The 17,654-nt window shown below is 38.2% G+C and overlaps 1 long non-coding RNA gene across 1 annotated transcript; it reads right to left on the bottom strand.

Annotated features, from left to right (window-relative positions):
* Positions 1-3,384: 3,384 nt before the first annotated feature.
* LOC134739154 (uncharacterized) lies at positions 3,385-9,250 on the bottom strand. The gene is made up of 2 exons (XR_010125676.1): positions 9,142-9,250; positions 3,385-4,968 (listed from the first exon to the last, which is right to left on the bottom strand). It is a non-coding gene; the product is annotated as an uncharacterized LOC134739154 (long non-coding RNA).
* Positions 9,251-17,654: the final 8,404 nt, after the last annotated feature.

The raw sequence follows: 17,654 nt of genomic DNA, 5'->3' as shown, positions 1-17,654 counted from the left end.
CAAGAACGGTTCAGGAGCAGTGGTTCACACCTGTAATCCTAGCACTTTGAGAGGCCGAGGCAGGCAGATCACGAGGTCAGGAGTTCAGGACCAGTCTGTCCAACGTGGTGAAACTCCATCTCTACTAAAAATACAAAAAAATTAGCCAGGTGTGGTGGTGCACACCTGTAATCCCAGCTACTCAGGAGGCTGCGGCAGGAGAATTACTTGAACCCGGGAGGCAGAGGTTGCAGAGAGCCGAGATTGTGCCATTGCACTCCAGCCTGGGCAACAGAGTGAGACTCCATCTCAAAAAAAAAAAAAAAAAAAAAAAAAAGACAAGAACAAAGGCAGTCTAAAGAGACAAAGCAAACATTAAACTATATTCAGATAAAACACAAACTTTAGAATTATCCAGTAGGAAATTTAAAATAACTATGATTCATATATTAAGGACTTGGGTGGAAAAAATAGACAATGGGCAAGGATAATATAAGCAGAGAGATGGAAACTTTAAGAAGCAATAAAAAGAAAATGCAAGAGATAGTAATAATGATAATCACAACAGAGTAACAAATTGAAGAAAGTCTTTGATGGGCTCATCAATAAATTGCACATGGCCAAGGGAAGAATTAGCGGCTTCTAGATATTTCTAGATATCTTCTAGATATTTCAATAGAAATTTCCCTAAGTAAAATATAAAGGGGGAAAAATAAAATATCCAAAAATGCTGAGAAAATTATTTTCAAATAATTTTTATGCACAATTGGAATACCAGAAGGAGGAGAGAGAATTAAGGAGAAGAAATACTTGAATAATGGCTGAGAACTTTCCAAAATTAATGGCAAACATGAAATCACAGACTCTGAAATCTGAGATAACATCAAGCAGAATAAATACCAAAAAAAAATCTATATTATGTTCAAACTTCAGAAAAACAGACAGAGAAAATCTTGAAATAAGAGACAGGAAATAAATCTTATCTATAGAGGAAAAAAGAATTAGAGTTACAATGAATTTCTCATCAAACCAATTCAAGCATGGGGAGAGTGGAGGAAATATTTAAAGTGTTTAAAGAAAAAAAAATCCACCAACCTAAAATTCTCATTTAAAAGTGAAAGATAAAGACTTTCTCAGACAAAGTCAAATAATTCATTGCCAGCAGATCTACAGATTTGCTATGCCAAAATGTGTGTGTGTGTGTGTGTGTATAAAAGAAGCTGTTTTGATAGAGCAAAAATAATATAGATAGAAAACTTGAATCTACATAAAAAAGTAAAAGCATCAGAAAAGAATAAATAAAGGTAAAACAAGATATTTCATTTTTTATATACTTGATCTAATTGTTCAAAGCAATAACAGTGACAAAGCACTGTGTAATTATAGCACATGGAGAAGTAAAATAAGTGGCAAAAATATTATAAAAGATAGGAGGGAGAAACTGGGAATACTCTGTTATAGAGTACCCACAATGCTCATGAAATTGTATAGTGTTATTTTAAAGTAGATTACAATTAGTTGTAAATGCACCTTACAAGCTCTAGGAAAGCCACTAAAATGTTTTTAAAAAGAAGTCTAATGGGTATGCTAAGAGAGGAGAGAAAATTGAAACATATAAAATACTTAATTAAAACTAGAGAAGCTAGGGAAAGTATGAAAAAGAAGCAAATTGCAAGGGTAAATAGCAAAACAGTTATAAACATAGCAGATACTAATCCAACTATATCAATGATCTCCTTCTAATGAATGGTCTAAATATGCCAATTAAAAGTAATTGCCAGACTACATTTTTTCTTTTCTTTGTTTTTTTTTTTAAGACAGAGTCTCGCTCTGTTGCCCAGGCTAGAGTGCAGTGGCGCAATCTCGGCTCACTGCAGCCTCCGACTCCTGGGTTCAAGCGATTCTCCTGCCATAGCCTCTTGAGTAGCTGGGAGTACAGGCACATGCCACCACACCTGGCTAATTTTTGTATTTTTAGTAGAGACGGGGTTTCACCATGTTGGCCAGGCTGGTCTCGAACTCCTGACCTCAAGTGATCTGCCCGCCTTGGCTTCCCAAAGTGCCAGGATTATAGGTGTGAGCCACCACACCCGGCCCAGACTACATTTTTTCAAAAAAATCTATATGCTGTCTACAAGACATTCACTACATGCAGTCAGCCCTCTATATCCATGAGTTCTACATCTCTGGATTCAACTAGCAATAGATAAAAAAAAATTGGGAACAAAATGGTTAGTTGTGTCTGTACTGAACAGGCACAGGCTTTTTTTTCTTGTCATTATTCCCTAACAATACAGTATCACAACATTACATAGCATTTACATTGTATTAGGTATTATAAGTAATCTAGAAATGATTTATAGATTCTCTCAGAACCATCCATGGAAAATTATGGCAAAGCCACTGAAGTCACAGATGAATCAATGGAACAAGACTGACTATTTAGAAATATTGTGATGCAGTATTTTACATACAGCTCTGGTTTTAACACTGTATACAACTTTTATATAATTAAATGGACGTTTGTTTTACAGGAGAAGCAGGTTGTAAAATAAAGTACTTTATAGATGATTTCTGAAGAGTCATACATGTAAGAACTGTGAGTATCAGCTCCTCTGGGTTCTGGTTACTGCTGACTTTTTGTTGGTCTGAGCAAATCAGTAATTTGTGTATAGATTTTTTAAAATTTACAACTAGTTTTTATACTGGAAGGTAATAATTATAATTTTGAAAGATTTTTGAGATGATCACTTTTAGTTTATACACACACAATAAAACTTTTCGTCTTGTCTCTTTCTGATAGCTCTAGGAGTTTCATATTTTGGTCATAGTTTCAAGATTTTAACGTGTGAATTATAGGGTTTCATGCTGGCTTCCAGATTTTATTATTTGACCACAAACAATGAAGTTTGAAATATATATAATATATAATAATATTATATATTGTATATTATCGTAATTATATATAAATATATACTTAATCTATTATATTAAATTATATATATATTATATAACATATATAATTTGAAGGAGGGAAACGTTATCCTTCTCTGTTTCTATAAGGGATAAATACGGTGGATATTTTTCTATTCGTAATGATTGAGTTCACCTCTTTCAGAAGACATTTTCTTTCTCTTCTGAGTAATTCAAATAAAATCTGGCCCTTATGAAACCCTGCAAATCTTAAGTCTGTCGTAATACAAGGTTAAACACATTCCAAGAGATCTGTTCAAACTTAAATTATTTTTTATACTTTGAGATGCTTGAGAAAAAGACTACATTATTTATGAGGAAATGTGCTTTATCTTGGAAATTGTGTTCAAACGTTAGCTTACTATTTTGTAAAATAAATACTTATGAAGCTAACACTGTTGCAGGATTCAGGAGGACAAGAGAGACCTGGGGTTGAAACAAGAGAATCTTTATTGAGTACACTCAGGCCCAGCTGACTCACGTTCAAAAGACTGGGCCCGGAACAAAGACAGCACCTGACTTTATACACACTTCACAAAACGGGGTGGGCTAGCTTGAAGCAAGCTTACAGTGGCATGAAAGCAGGGATCCAGAGGCAGGACAAGGACAGGATTGCATATGACCGTTGCCAAGCAACCCAGATGTTTGTTACCTAGGTTTGCCTGTGCACGGGCTTATCCTATAACCTTCACTGTGGTGCCCAGGCACCTGTAGTTCAGGCCTACTCAGGTTTTTCATGACCTTTGTTGTACTTCTTAAATAAAACAGAATACTTGAAGTCACTAGTTAAGAGAACAAGAATCTATATACTTATTCAATAAAACAAAGGAAAATTTGTTTTTCTTCTCCCTGTGTTGAGGGAGTGCTGGAAGAGTCTCCAGAGCACATTAGATAATATTATCAAGACTTTTCCTAGGTCTGGGCTGTGCCTGTTGCTGCGTCTGGGACAAGTTAGCCTAAAACAGGAAAACTTATTTCTCTTTCTTTTAATTTTGTTATTTTTTTTTAAATTTCCAGCTTAATTCCCCCCTTTGAGGCCTTTTATAAAAGAGTTTACTAGAAGGCCTCAATATTACTTAATTTTGCATGAAGAGACAAGTTTTCTTCTTTGAGCAAAGGTTGATATTTACACAAAGCCATTAGCTGAGTGACAGTTTGTCTAGCTATGTTTTTAGCCAACTGTGCAAACAGATACTATAGTACTCCATGGAACTGTGGATTACGGGAAAGAGTGAGCCTATGGATGTTATCCAGCAAACACTAAAATATAAAGATCTGTCTCCTTCGTGGGAGAGAGACTTTGGTCTGGTTTAAGAGACTTCCTTTCCTTGACCCGGTACAAATCTTAAACCAGGTCCTAGATAAAAGCTTAGGGTTCCAGCATACATAAGACTGGCTATTCCTTGGGTCACAGACTGAGTAGGTTGTTTGGTTATACATACAAGTCTCCAGAGGGGTTTCTGTGTATTCATAGTATGTATGGTACAATAAAGTCTTAACTACTGTGTTTCTTATTTATGTAGTGTGCATGCACTGATGGCAACTATCTATGTGCTTTTCTTTTTGTATAGACTTAGGTGCAAATAAAGCCAAGGCAAAAAGTAACATTCTGATACTAAACATGGACAGAAAGAGTTCTCCCTTGGACAGACAGATTGGCAATAATGATAGCATAGTAATAAAATAACTAGTAATACTAAGATAGTAATTAAACATAAAATTTGTATTCACATCTACTCATTTGATGATGACCCCTTAAGCTTCGGCCATGCCTAGACGAGTCAGTTTCCGGTTGTGTGACTAGAGCAGGGCTTACAGTTTTTCTCAAGCTTCTGCTGTGCACAGACTGGCCAGCCTCCAGAGTGGCCACAGCAGGGCTGCTGTTATTTCTACTGGTTACATGGTCTTGTCGCAGGATCAGCGGGGTTGGATAGTCTGGGTCTTATTGACTGATCCACTGATCCTGGGCCGCTGGTTTTAGCCGACTGTGGTGAATCCAAGGCATGATTCCTGAAACTTTAACATAAGTAGGAGTAGACAAGATTATAGAATGGGGCCTACCCTATATGAGTCCTAGAGTGGTTGGATTTTATTTTTTAACTTCTAAAGTTCCTAGGTTTGAAAGGGTGTATTGGGGGTCTGTCAGACTTACAGGCATTTTTTCTATACCTAGCCATGTACTTTTTGCATGGCCGTACCTAAAGACTGCATTTGCCTTTTTAAAGTTAGTTTTCCTAGTTTACAGAAATCACTTTTAATCTGACTTATGATGGGGGGTGGCTGGCTGAACAAAATCTCATAGGGTGAATACCTAGTTTGTTTGGTGGGGGTGCACCTGACTCGGAGGAGGACCATGGGCAAGACCTGATCTTACCTTAGATGAGTTTCTTGGCAAAATTTCTTCAGCAGCTGTTTGAGTGTCTGGTTCATGCACTCCACTTTACCTGAGCTCTGCAGCCTGTAGGCTGTATATAATTTCCACTTTATTTTTAATAATCGAGTTAAGTTCTGAACTATTTCAGCCACAAATGTTGGTCCATTGTCTGATTCTAGAGTTAGAGGCAGTCCAAATCTGGGAATAATGTTTCTTAACAACATGTTGGTCACCTCTAGTGCCTTCTCTGTCTGGCTGGGGAAGGCCTTGACCTATCCTGAAAAGGTGCAAATGAACATCAACATGTATTGACAGCCCCCCTCTCAGGGCAATTCAGTGAAGTCCATAAGCAGTTTTTCACAGGGTATGGCTCCTGTTTCCTGAACTCCCAGTGGCTGAGTAGGCCCTTGTCGTGGATTGTTCTGAACACAAGTTAAACACTGTTTGTTTATAAATGGCTTGAGTAATAGCAATGAGCCATGGCACATAGAAAATGATGCCCTAATAATGTCTTTAGTGCTGGTTTTTTTTTTTTTTTTTTTCCATGTGAGTTCCCTGGTGGAACTGTTTTACAAATCTGGGGGCCACCATTTCGGGTATGGCTAGCCTCACATTGGAGATTTTTTACCATTCTCCTTCAATGTAGTTTCTATTTTCCTGGGCAAACCAAGCCCTTTCATTTGGAGTGTAGCTTAGGATCTCTAGGAAGGGAATCTCCAGGAGGAGAGGCATAGCTAAGGCTTCTTCTTTACAAGGTGGAGTTATCACTGCAGCTTGCTTTGCCTCTTTGTCTGCCTTTCTGTTTTCTTTAGCCTTCAGTGTTCTTGCTTTTTGGTGCCCTTTGCAGTGCATTACTGCTACCTTTTTGGGGGCCTATACAGCATTTAAGAGCTGTAGAATTTCTTCCTTCTGCTTTATTTCTTTACTTCCAGCAGTTAAAATTCTTCTTTTTTCTATGTAAATAGCCTCATGAACATGCAAAGTGGCAGAAGCATATTTGGAATCTGTGTAAATATTTGCCTTCTGGTCTTTTGCTAGCCAGAGAGCTCTTGTCAGAGCTATTAGCTTTGCTTTCTAAGCAGAAGTTCCTGTAGGCAAAGACTGCACCTCTACTACTGAGTTCAAAGTTACCACTGCATATCTAGCTTGGCAGACTCCCTTTAGTATGAAACTGCTTCCATTAGTAAAATATTCAATGTCCGGGTCCCTGAGGGGCTGATCTGTCAAATCTCTCTGGCTTGAGAATACTTCATCTACATACAGCAATGAGGGGGGTCTCCTGGCACTGACTTGATGAGGAAGGAGCAAGGTAGCTGGATTTAGGGTATTCACAGTCTCTAAAGTCAGTTTACTAGCTTCCTGCGCCAGTAAGGCAGTGGCAGCTAGTGCTTTAAAATAAAGAGGTCATCAAAGTGCCACAGAATCTAATTGCTGGATAAGTATGTCACCGGGTGATGCCATGACCTTATGGCTTGAGTTAGAACCTTTATGGCGTCCCTTTCACTTGTGGGCATACAAGAAGAAAAGCTTAGTTAGTTAGATCTGGTAGTCCTAAAGCTGGGGCCTGAGTCAAGGCTTTTTTTGATTTCCTTAAAAGCCTTTTCCTGGTTGGCCTTCCAGAGCAGGGGCTCCTTCATTCGCCCCCTTTGTGGCTTCGTATAATGGCTTAGCCATGAGCAAGAAATTTGAGATCTAAATGCGGCAGAACCTTGCTGCCCTTAGGAACTTTTTTATCTGACGCCTGGTGGTTGGAGTAGGAAGTGCACAAACAGCCAGCTTCTGTTCACTACTAAGCCATCTTTCCTCTTGGCTTACATAAAAGCTTAAATACTGGTCACTTTTAGAGCAAATTTGAGCCTTTTTTCCTGACGCTTTATATCCTGTCTTTTACAGCAGGTGCAGGAGGCCTTGGACTCCTTCTGGGTGCAGTAGCCCTTGGCTGGTGATTTTCTTATACCATGGCCCTGACCATTTTCCTTATTCTTTTGACATTCATCTTTTCAGTGTCCTTTCCTTTTGCACTGTGCACATTAATCTCTCTTTAGCCTCGGCAGGCCTTCAAATTCTTGTCCAGAATAGCCTCTTCCACGACTGCGTTCATGCCCGCGTCCAAGCCTCCTTGCAAAGTCAGCTTCTCTTCCCGTAAGGGCTGCTGCTTGCAAATTAGCCTTTCTTAATGATCAGCCTCCTTTTTTGCCTCCTGATCTCGGTTAATGTACACCTTGGTAGCCACTTTAATAAGCTGAGTGGCATTCACGCCTGCGGAGCTTCTAACTTCTGCGATTTTCGCCTTATATCTCCTTGGGTTTGCCTTACAAACGCCATATTCACCATGCGCTGATTTTCAGCAGCCTCGGGGTTAAATGGAGTGTACAACCAAAATGCGTCACAAAGTCTTTTATAAAACTGGCTGGTGCTCTTATCCGTACCCTGGAGCACCTCTGAGATTTTTTCTATATTGATTGCCTTTTTCTTCTACCATCTTTTAGCCTTTGCAGAAGTGCTTCTCGGCATCTTTGCAGGCACTGAAGCTGGACTGCATTATCTGGGTCCTAGTGGGGGTCTACTTGTCCTCTTAAGAGGTATAAGCATAACTTGGGCATGGACAGACCTGAGACAGCCTGCCTGACTTTTCAAACCTTTCACTTTAACTTGCTGGAGCTCTGATTTCTCCTTCTCGGGTGAGACTGGGAGCACGCATCCGTTTGAACTTAACTTCTTAGGGGCAGTTAGGCTTGGTAAAGGCGGGGTAGATTGTCCCGTTATTCTTGCAAAACCAATTTTTTTGCCTTTCCTGAGACTTTTCTTTTGTCTCCATAGCTGCCAGTGCAGCTGATTTTTACCTTCACTTTTGGCTCGGCTGTGCTACAAGCCCCTGTGACTTTCCTTTTAACTCTGTAGCTGCCAGCGCAGCTGATTTCTCTTGGCGTGAGCTGCGAGCATTCTGGAATAAACTGCTAGGCAGGGCTGCATCTATTTAGCCATAAGTAAATATAAAGTCTTTGTCTGAATGTCCTGGCTGTCCTCCGACCCTAGTCACCGCCTTAAAACACATGGCCAATTTCTTTTTCTATAGTGCCTTCGGCCAGGCAGCCACACTAAAAGAGGGCTATTCTAATTCACAGAGAGTTTTCAGCATCTGAGGGGTTAACTTGACTCCTTAATCTCCTGCAAAGCCTTTTTTAAAGTTCTTTAGCATGCATTCCAAGAGGGTGGGTTAAGAGGATTTTCCTCCCATTTCCTCCCCGTAACAATGCATCACATTCACTCTTCCGTTTCTCCCTTCAGGGCTCAGCACACTCCCTCTTCCTTTCATTTTAGGCTGATCGGACCCAGTTGGTCCTATAGGTTGCTCGGAGCATACAGCCTCTACTGAGACCTGCAGCCCCCTGCATCTCACTCCACACATTGGTTTCTCCCGGAACCGTCTCTTTCACACGCTTTCACAAACCTCCCTGCTCCAGGACTCCTCATCAGATGAAACAAGTCCCTCTCGTGTCCCAGGTGGGTTCATATGCACCCACACACTCCCAGTTGGGGTGGCAAGCCACTCTTGCCACCCTGCCAGCAAGCTCTCCCTTGCTTCACTTGCCGTTCTATTGGCCCATTTCCTCCCCTTTTCCAGTTCCTGTCTCCAGATCCAGTGAACCACTTTCACTTTGTTAGTGGGGACAAGAGGTTCATCCAAATGGGCAAACCTCTCCTGCCGCCCCTAGCCGCTCTGGGTTGGATTAGTGGTCATTCCCTGGGAAGTGATCAAGCTCCCCTTCGTCCTTAGGGGACGGGCTTCCCTGCCTTGGGCCCCAAAACCTTACCACGGTTCAGATGTCTGCGCGCTGCTCTCGAGATTGTCCTGCAACCCTCCAGGTTCTGAAGCACTGTCCAGGGAGGGGCTCTGGGGAGTGGAAGAGCCGCTTCCTTCTCTGGACTTAAGTTCTTCCAGTGGTGCCTGAAGTTACAGGTCTCCCACTGCTGGGGCCCCAGACCACCTACAGGCAAAGAAGACAGCCAACCTGTCCTCTCCACGGCCTCCTGGCTGACTCACCAGAAATGCTGCGGGATTCAGGAGGACGAGAGAGATCTTGGGTTGAAACAGGAGAATCTTTATTGAGTGCACTCAGGCCCAGCTGACTCATGTCCAAAAGATTGGGCCCGGAACAAAGAGAGCACCTGACTTTCACACACACTTCACAAAACGGGGTGGGCTAGCTTGAAGCAAGCTTACAGTGGTATAAAAGGAGGGATCCAGAGGCAGGACAAAGACAGGATTGCATATGACCGTTGCCAAGCAACCCAGATGTTCGTTATCTAGGTTTGCCTGTGCACGGGCTTATCCTATAACCTTCACTACGGGGCCCAGGCAGCTGTAGTTCAGGCCTACTCAGGCTTCTCATGACCTTATTTGTACTTCTTAGATAAAACAGAATACTTAAAGTCACTAGTTACAGACAACAAGAATCTATAAACTCATTCCAAAAAACAAAGGAAAATTTGTTTTTCTTCTCCCTGTGTTCAGGGAGTGCTAGGAGAGTCTTCAGAGCACATTAGATAATATTATCAAGACTTTTCCTGGGTCTGGGCTGTGCCTGTTGCTGCCTCTTGGACAAGTTAGCCTAAAACAGGAAAACTTTTTTCTCTTTTTAATTTTATTTTTCTTTAATTTCTCACCTCAACACAAGGTTATTTCAGAATAACCAGCAGTTTCCTTGACCGTTTGCTTGCTTTTCCGAATATTTTGAATATAACACATTTCTTTCTGTTTTATTCCAGAGTATGCAAATGTGAATGATATGAACCATCACTGGACTGAAAGAATGAATATATTACTGTTAGTAATGCACCTGAGCTAAACGACTGAAGCCTTGGGGTACACAGAAGTCACAATAATTTGTATGACATTTTGAAGTGAATTAAATATTTTCAAACATGCCTATTTGACAGCCAGTGTTATATTTTTTAGACCAACACAAAGCACAGTGAGTACTCCAAACTCAATATTTTCAAATTCACATATTTAAAGTCAGGGAAGCTACAATTTCTTTGTCAAAATTATGGGCTGCCATATTTATGTCTATTTCTTCATCTGTATTATTTGATACTCAGAATTTTTAAATTTCTGTAATTTCTGATTTTGTAGACTGTAATGTGTTCGTTGCGTTTATGAAGTAATATATAATTGTACAGTTTCTGTGAGTAAATGGAATGCCTGGGCTTTCAATACAGTATTCATATAAAGCAATAAATATGAATGTTATAAAAAATGTTTAAAACAAAGTATATGATAGAATGTGTGTAGGTCATATACAAATACTACACCATTTTATATAAGTGAGTTGAGCACTCATCTCTACAGTACTGTAGAGTACTGGGGAGGAGGCAACCAATCTCCCATGGATACCAAGGAATGACTGTATATAAAGACACAGATAAGTTTAAAGTAAAGGAGCCAAAAAAGTACCATGTTAACACTAATCAAAAGAGAGTTGCAGTAGCTATATTAACTTTAGACAAAGCAGATTTCAAAACAAGAAAAATTTTCAGGGATAGAAGAGGGCATCATATAACAATAAAGGGGTTAATTCTCTAAGAAGACAATAATTTTTAATATGTATGTGCCTAACAATAGATGTTAAAAATATGTGAGGCAAAAACTGATAGAACCACAAGGAAAAATAGACAAATCTATTATAGCCAGAGACTTCAACATCCCTTAATAGATCAAGCTGCCAAGAGATCAGGAAGGATGTAATTGACCTGAAAACACTATCAATCAACTTAATTTCATTAAGATCACTTTATCCAAAAACACCAGAATATTTATTCTTCTCAAATTCACACAGGATATTAACCAACCTAGAACACATTCTGGGAGTTAAAACAACACTTTAACATACAAAATGTGTTCTCAGACCACAATGGGATTAAACTAGAAATAACAAAAAGATAAATGGAAAGTCCCCAAATATTTGGATATTAAACAATATATTTCTAAATAACATATGGGTTAAATAGGAAATCTAAAAAAAAACCTAAAAATATTTTAACTAAATGAAAATAAAAATACTACTTATCAAAATTTGTAAGATGCAGTAAAAGCAGTGTTCAGAGGAAAAATATATAGCACTAAATACATATATTAGAAAAGGTGAAAGATTTAAATCAATAAGCTTCTACCTTAAGATATGAGAAAAAGAAATTTAGGAATTCCAAGGAGTGCAGACTGTAACCTGAAAATCTAACTGTATTATAAGTGTATCTATGCAAACATAAGAATTGACAGTGCACACATTTGACAAGATGTGATGAAAATGGCACCTTACCTCTGTGGGCTTTCTGCCAACCTGTAACCCCAGTCTAATAATGAGAAAAGCATCAGACAGGCTCTGAGAGAGGGTAATTCTACAAAATACTTGACTCCTCAAAATAAAAGTCATCAAAAACAAGGAAATTCTGAGAAATTATCACAGCCAAGGGAAGCTTAAGTAGACATCACAAGTAAATGCAATGCGATATTCTGGTTGGCACCCTGGTATAGAAAAAGACATTAGGTAAAAACTAAGGAAATCAGAATGAACTGTGAACTTTAGTTATGAAAAATGTATCGAATTTTGTCTATTAATTTTAAGAAATGTATCATGCTAATGTATGATGTCAATAATAGAAAAAAAACTAGAGAAGGGAGTACATAAGAATGCTGTACTATCTTTTCCATTTTTCTGTAAACCTAAAACTGTTCTAAAAAATAGTATCTTTAAAAAAAGCATTGTTTTTCTATATATCTTCAATAAGGTCCTAGAAGACAAACACTTGAATATAGCATTTACAACAGCTCATCTCCCCAATAAAAAGAAATAAAAGTATATGTAGAAATAAATACATTAAAGATTTATAAGACTTCTCCACTAAAACCTGCAAAATATTTCTGAGAAAATTAAAGACTTAAATAAATGGAAAGATATAACATATTCATACACAGGGAAAGGCATAAAGATGTCAGTTCTCTCCAAGCTAATTTTTAGATTCAGTACAAACCTAATCAAAATTCAACCAGTTTTAAAAAAATTTTTAATTGTGAAAATTGACAAGCTGATTCTGAAGAAGCCAAGATAACGAACAGAAGACTTACCTCTGTTCCAGATATACAGCTAAAGTAATACAATGTGATATTGATTTAAGGATAAGAAAATACGATAAAATAGTGATTCAGAAAAAGACACACAAATATAGTCACCTGATATATATATATATAAATAAATATATATATAAATATATAAAAAAATATATATAAATATATATAAAAATAAATATATATATAAATATATATAAATATATAAATATATATAAATATATATAAATATATATATAAATATACAAATAAAACAGACTGTGTATAAGATTAGAGAAAAATGATCTTTCCAATAAAAGATGCTGTGTCAATTGAATATCCATGTGGAAAAATTATATGTTATATATTGACCCCTACCTGAGACTGGAGACAAAAACCTATTTCAAATGCACTGAAGATTTAAATGTGAAGATAAAACACAGCTTTTTTTTTTTTTTGAGATAAGCTCTTGCTCTGTCATCCAGGTTGGCATGCAGTGGTGCAAACTCAGCTCACTGCAACCTCTGCCTCCTGGGCTCATGTGATTCTCCCACCTCAGTTTCCTGAGAAGCGAGTAGCTGAGACTATAGATATGTACCACCATGCTTGTCTAATTTTTAAAGTTTTTGTAGAAATGAAGTCTCACCGTATTGCCATGGCTGGCCTCAAACTCCAGGACTCAAGCAACCCTCCCACCTTGGTCTCCCAAAGTGCAAAACACAGCTTTTAAAAGAAAACATTGTAGAACATCTAAACGACTTTAGTAACCATATAAAAAAGCTTTAGGAGTTCACCCACCACGACACCTGCCTTACATGTAATGATAAAGGGAGTTATTTCAGTTGAAACAAAATAATGCTAATAACGTGAAAACATAAAAGTACAAAACTCACTATAAAGGTAAGAATATAGTCAAACTTAGGATATGCTAAATACTGTAAAAGTGGCACGTAAATTAGACTTAATCCAGTGTAAAAGATTTTTTAAGTATTAAAAATTACTATAACTATAAAAATTTGGTCATGGAAATAATATGTAAAAGATGTAAACTGTGATATCAATAGCATTATATGTGGATGGAGTAGAGAAATGAAAATGTGGAGATTAGAATGGTGCTTACTAGGGGATTGAGGATGGAGGAAAAAGGAAATAGAGTGACATTGGTCAAAGGGTACAAACTTTCAGTTGAACAGGAGCAATAAGTTCTGGAGAGCTATTGTGCAACATAGTGACTACAGTTAATAATATGGTGTGTATTTGAAAATTCCTAGGAGAATAGATTTTTAAGTATATCACCGCACATACAAAAAATAATAAATGTGTGAAGGGATAGGTATGTTAATTAGCTTGATTTAATTACTCCACAATATATACACGTATCGAAACACCACATTGCACATCATAAATATATATATAGTCAATAAAAAGAAGAATCTCAAACCAATAACCTAATCTTCCACCTTATGAAACTAGAGAAAGAAGAGCAAACTGAATTCAAAACAAGCAAAGGAAGGAAACAATAAAGATTAGAGCAGATGTGGAAGGAGAAATAGAAAATAGAAACAAGCAAAACTGACTAAAAATAGATAATGTAAATATAACTATAACAAGTAATGAAATTGAGTTGGTAATCAAAAAATGTGTTACAAAAAAGAAGCCACCAGATGGCTTCACTAGTGAATTCTACCAAATGCTTAAAGAGGTAACACAAATTCTTCACAAATCCTAACAATAACAACAAGTAGAAGGGAAGGAAACAGTTCTTAACTCATTTTTTGAGGTCAGCATTACCTTGATACCAAAGCCAGACAAAAAATTCACAAGAAAATACTATAATAGATCATTATCTCTTGAGACTATAGATGCAAAAATCCTCAGTAAAATACTAGTAAACTGAACACAGCAGCATATAAAAAAGAAATTTACACATCGATCAAGTGGGATTTATCTCAGGAATGTAGGTTTGGTTCAACAAATGAAAATCAGGGTAATGCACCATAAGGAAGAAAAGCTTTTGATAATCTCAATACAAGCAGACAAAGCAACTGACAAAATCTGACACCTTTATATGATTAAAAAGCTGAGGCAGGAGAATGGCGTGAACCTGGGAGGCGGAGCTTGCAGTGAGCCAAGATCACACCACTGCACTCCAGCCTGGGCAGCAGAGTGTGACTCCATCTCAAAAAAAAAAACAAAAAACCAAACAACAACAAAAAAAATTTAAAAAAAAAAAACCCTAGTAATAGAAGGAAACTACTTTGAATCAATAAAGGGCATGTATGAAAACCCATAGCTAACAGCATACTTAATGGTGAAAACAAAGTTTTTCCCTAAGATCAGGAAAAAGACAAGAATGTCTGTTCTCCCTACTTCTATTAAACAGTGTGTTTGAAATTCCAGCCAGGCCAATTAGGCAAGATTTTTTAAAAGGTGGGGGATGGAGTGGGATACCGTTTGGAAAACAAGAAGTGAAGTCTATCTATTTGCAGATGACATTACCCTATATACAGAAACCCCTAAAAATTAGGTTGATGCAGGAGTAGTTGTGGTTTTTGCCATTACTTTGGCACTGACCTATAAATGAGTTCACCAAGGTTATAGGATACAAGATCAATACAAAAAATCAGTTGTACTTCTATACACTAGCAATGAATAACGCAAAAATAAAATTAAAAACCCAGTTCCATTGTGATTGCAAAAAAAAAAAGAATTAAATGACCAGGAATAAGTTTAACAAGAGAAGTGCAAGGCAGTCCATTTGCTGATTTTTTTTTTTCTTAAGAATTTGTTGTTGTATTTTTTGCATCTGTAATTTTCATTTGGCTTCTCTTTATATCACCTATTTTTTTCCCTGGAACTTTACTTCTTTGCCCAGAGTTTCTATTTTTTCATCTATTTCAATAGTGTTCATAATTATTAGTATTTGCTGAAATATTTTTATGATGGCTATGTTAAAATCCTTTTTAGATAATTCTAACATCTTTGTAATATTAGGGTTGGTGTCTTTTATTGTCCGTTCTCATTCAAGTTGGGATCACCTTGGTTCTTGGTGTGATGAGAGATTTTCAATTTTTATTTGGACATCGCAGATATTATAAGATACTGGATCTTATTTAAATCCTGGGTTTTACCAGGCATCCTCTGACACTGCTCTGGCAGGAGAAGTGGGGTCACCTCTTGTAGGCAAGTTGGAATAAAAGCTCAAGTTCTCTACTCAGTCTTCATTGACACACAGCTGAAGAAGGGGTGTCTTCTTACTGCTTAGGTAGGAGTGGGGCTTCAGGATCTTCACTAGGTCTCTAATGATAGCCCCCTGGATGGGAAAGAGAATGGTGCCCCATTACTTCTCCCTGCATGGTCTCCACTGATACCATGGGAGGTGGCTTATGCCTATAATCCCAGGACTTTGGGAGGCTGAGGAGAGGATGGCTTGAGGCCAGGAGTTTGAGACCAGCGTGGGCAGCATAGCAAGACTCCATCTCTACAAAAAGAATTTAAAAATTAGTCAGGTGTGGTGACATGCCTGTAGAAGTATTCACCCAAATCCTTGGGAGGTTCAGGTGTGAGGACTGCTTGAGCCCAGAAGTTTAAGGTAGCAGGGAGCTATGATTATACCACTACATTCCAGCCTGAGTGACAGAGTGAGATCCCATCTCTTAGGAAAAAAAAGGTGAATGATTCTGGATTACAAGGATGTCCAGTGTGTGGTCATTAGAGTATATTGCTAAAGAGAAATATTAGACAACGTTTACATTTCCTGTTTTATATATATATATAAACTTAGCAAGACATATGTATATAAACAAATACACAATGTGGCAAATATTAGGTTTGCAACTTAATTAATTTTTAAATATATATCCACACATGAACCACAACCCACACACAGATATATAGCATGTATTTCCAACAATGAGAATCCTTTTTTGTTTTTTTGAAACGGTGTCTCACTCTGTCTCCCAGGCTGGAGTGCAGTGGCGCAATCTCGGCTCACTGCAACCTCCGACTCCCGGGTTCAAGTGATTCTCCTTTCTTAGCTTCCTGGAGCTAGGACTATAGGCGCCTGCCACCATGCCCGGCTAATTTTTGTATTTTTAGTAGAGACAGGGTTTCACCTTGTTGGTCAGGCTGGTCTGGAACTCCTGACCTCCGGTGATCCACCCGCCTTGGCCTCCCAAAGTGCTGGGATTACAGGCATGAGCCACCGTGCCTGGCCGAGAATAGATTTTTTAAAGACCCAAGAAAAGGGGCGCCCAGCAAGACAGACAATTTCACCAATAACTGCTCTACTTTAACCAAACACCACAGAAAAATGTTCACCCACTCCCTGTACCCACATACCAGCAAAGACTGAGTAGGAAGCTTAAACTTCACCCATACCCTACAAGATGCCAGGACCCTGCCTGTTCCCCCACCCCAACCAGAGCAGTATCAGAAAAGGCCTAGTGGGAGCTGGAACTTTCATAACAACCAGGCCATAAAGAGGCACCCCATGCCTGGACCATGTAGGGAGCCTGGACTTCTACTCCAACCCAGTCAAACAAGTTGCCTCGTGCCTTCTTCATCAGGGTAGTATCAGAGGAGGCCAACTGAAGAGCTGGGAATTTTACCACCATTCACTTATAAACGTGTGGGTCGGGAGAAAGAGATGAAACACAGAGAACAAAATATTAAATACAATTTTAAATAACTTTAAGATATTTTATGAGAGTAGGAATGTGAAAAGTTGGCTCTATAGTAATAACTAAGTAATTTCAATTGAAATAGTTTTTACATATTATGTTTAGAAAAAACAAATGAGTACATCATTATTCCTGAAAATTTCCTCACATATAACCCAGAGTGACAGTTCACCTTGTCATCTTGATTTCATTCTCTTACATGGCCAGAATATCCATTCACTTTTTTCCTAACCCAGCAACCTGCGTCCTCATATCTCTACCACACTATCTTATCCAGGAAACTTCCTTCTAGTAGAATTCTGGGAAAGCAGTGTCCAACAGCTCTTTGTCAGAAATCCACTGTCCCAAAGTCTTAAATTAACACAATGGCGCAATTTCTGTAGGTTCATTTTCACCCTTTATTTATTTATTTTTAAAAATAAACAAAACAAAGCCTTAAGCCCTCAAATGCCTGAGATATACAGGAGCAATGACGTTGCATTTCGTCAGCCAATCAAGTAAGAGATGATGGGCCTGAAGCTAACCGGTGCAGACTAGGGGC

This window comes from Pongo pygmaeus, chromosome 2 (genome assembly GCF_028885625.2).
Source record: "Pongo pygmaeus isolate AG05252 chromosome 2, NHGRI_mPonPyg2-v2.0_pri, whole genome shotgun sequence".
NCBI classification, from domain to species: Eukaryota; Metazoa; Chordata; class Mammalia; order Primates; family Hominidae; genus Pongo; species Pongo pygmaeus.
The sequence above is the reverse complement of the archived record's forward strand: the minus strand, read 5'-3'. Positions and strand labels throughout refer to the sequence as shown.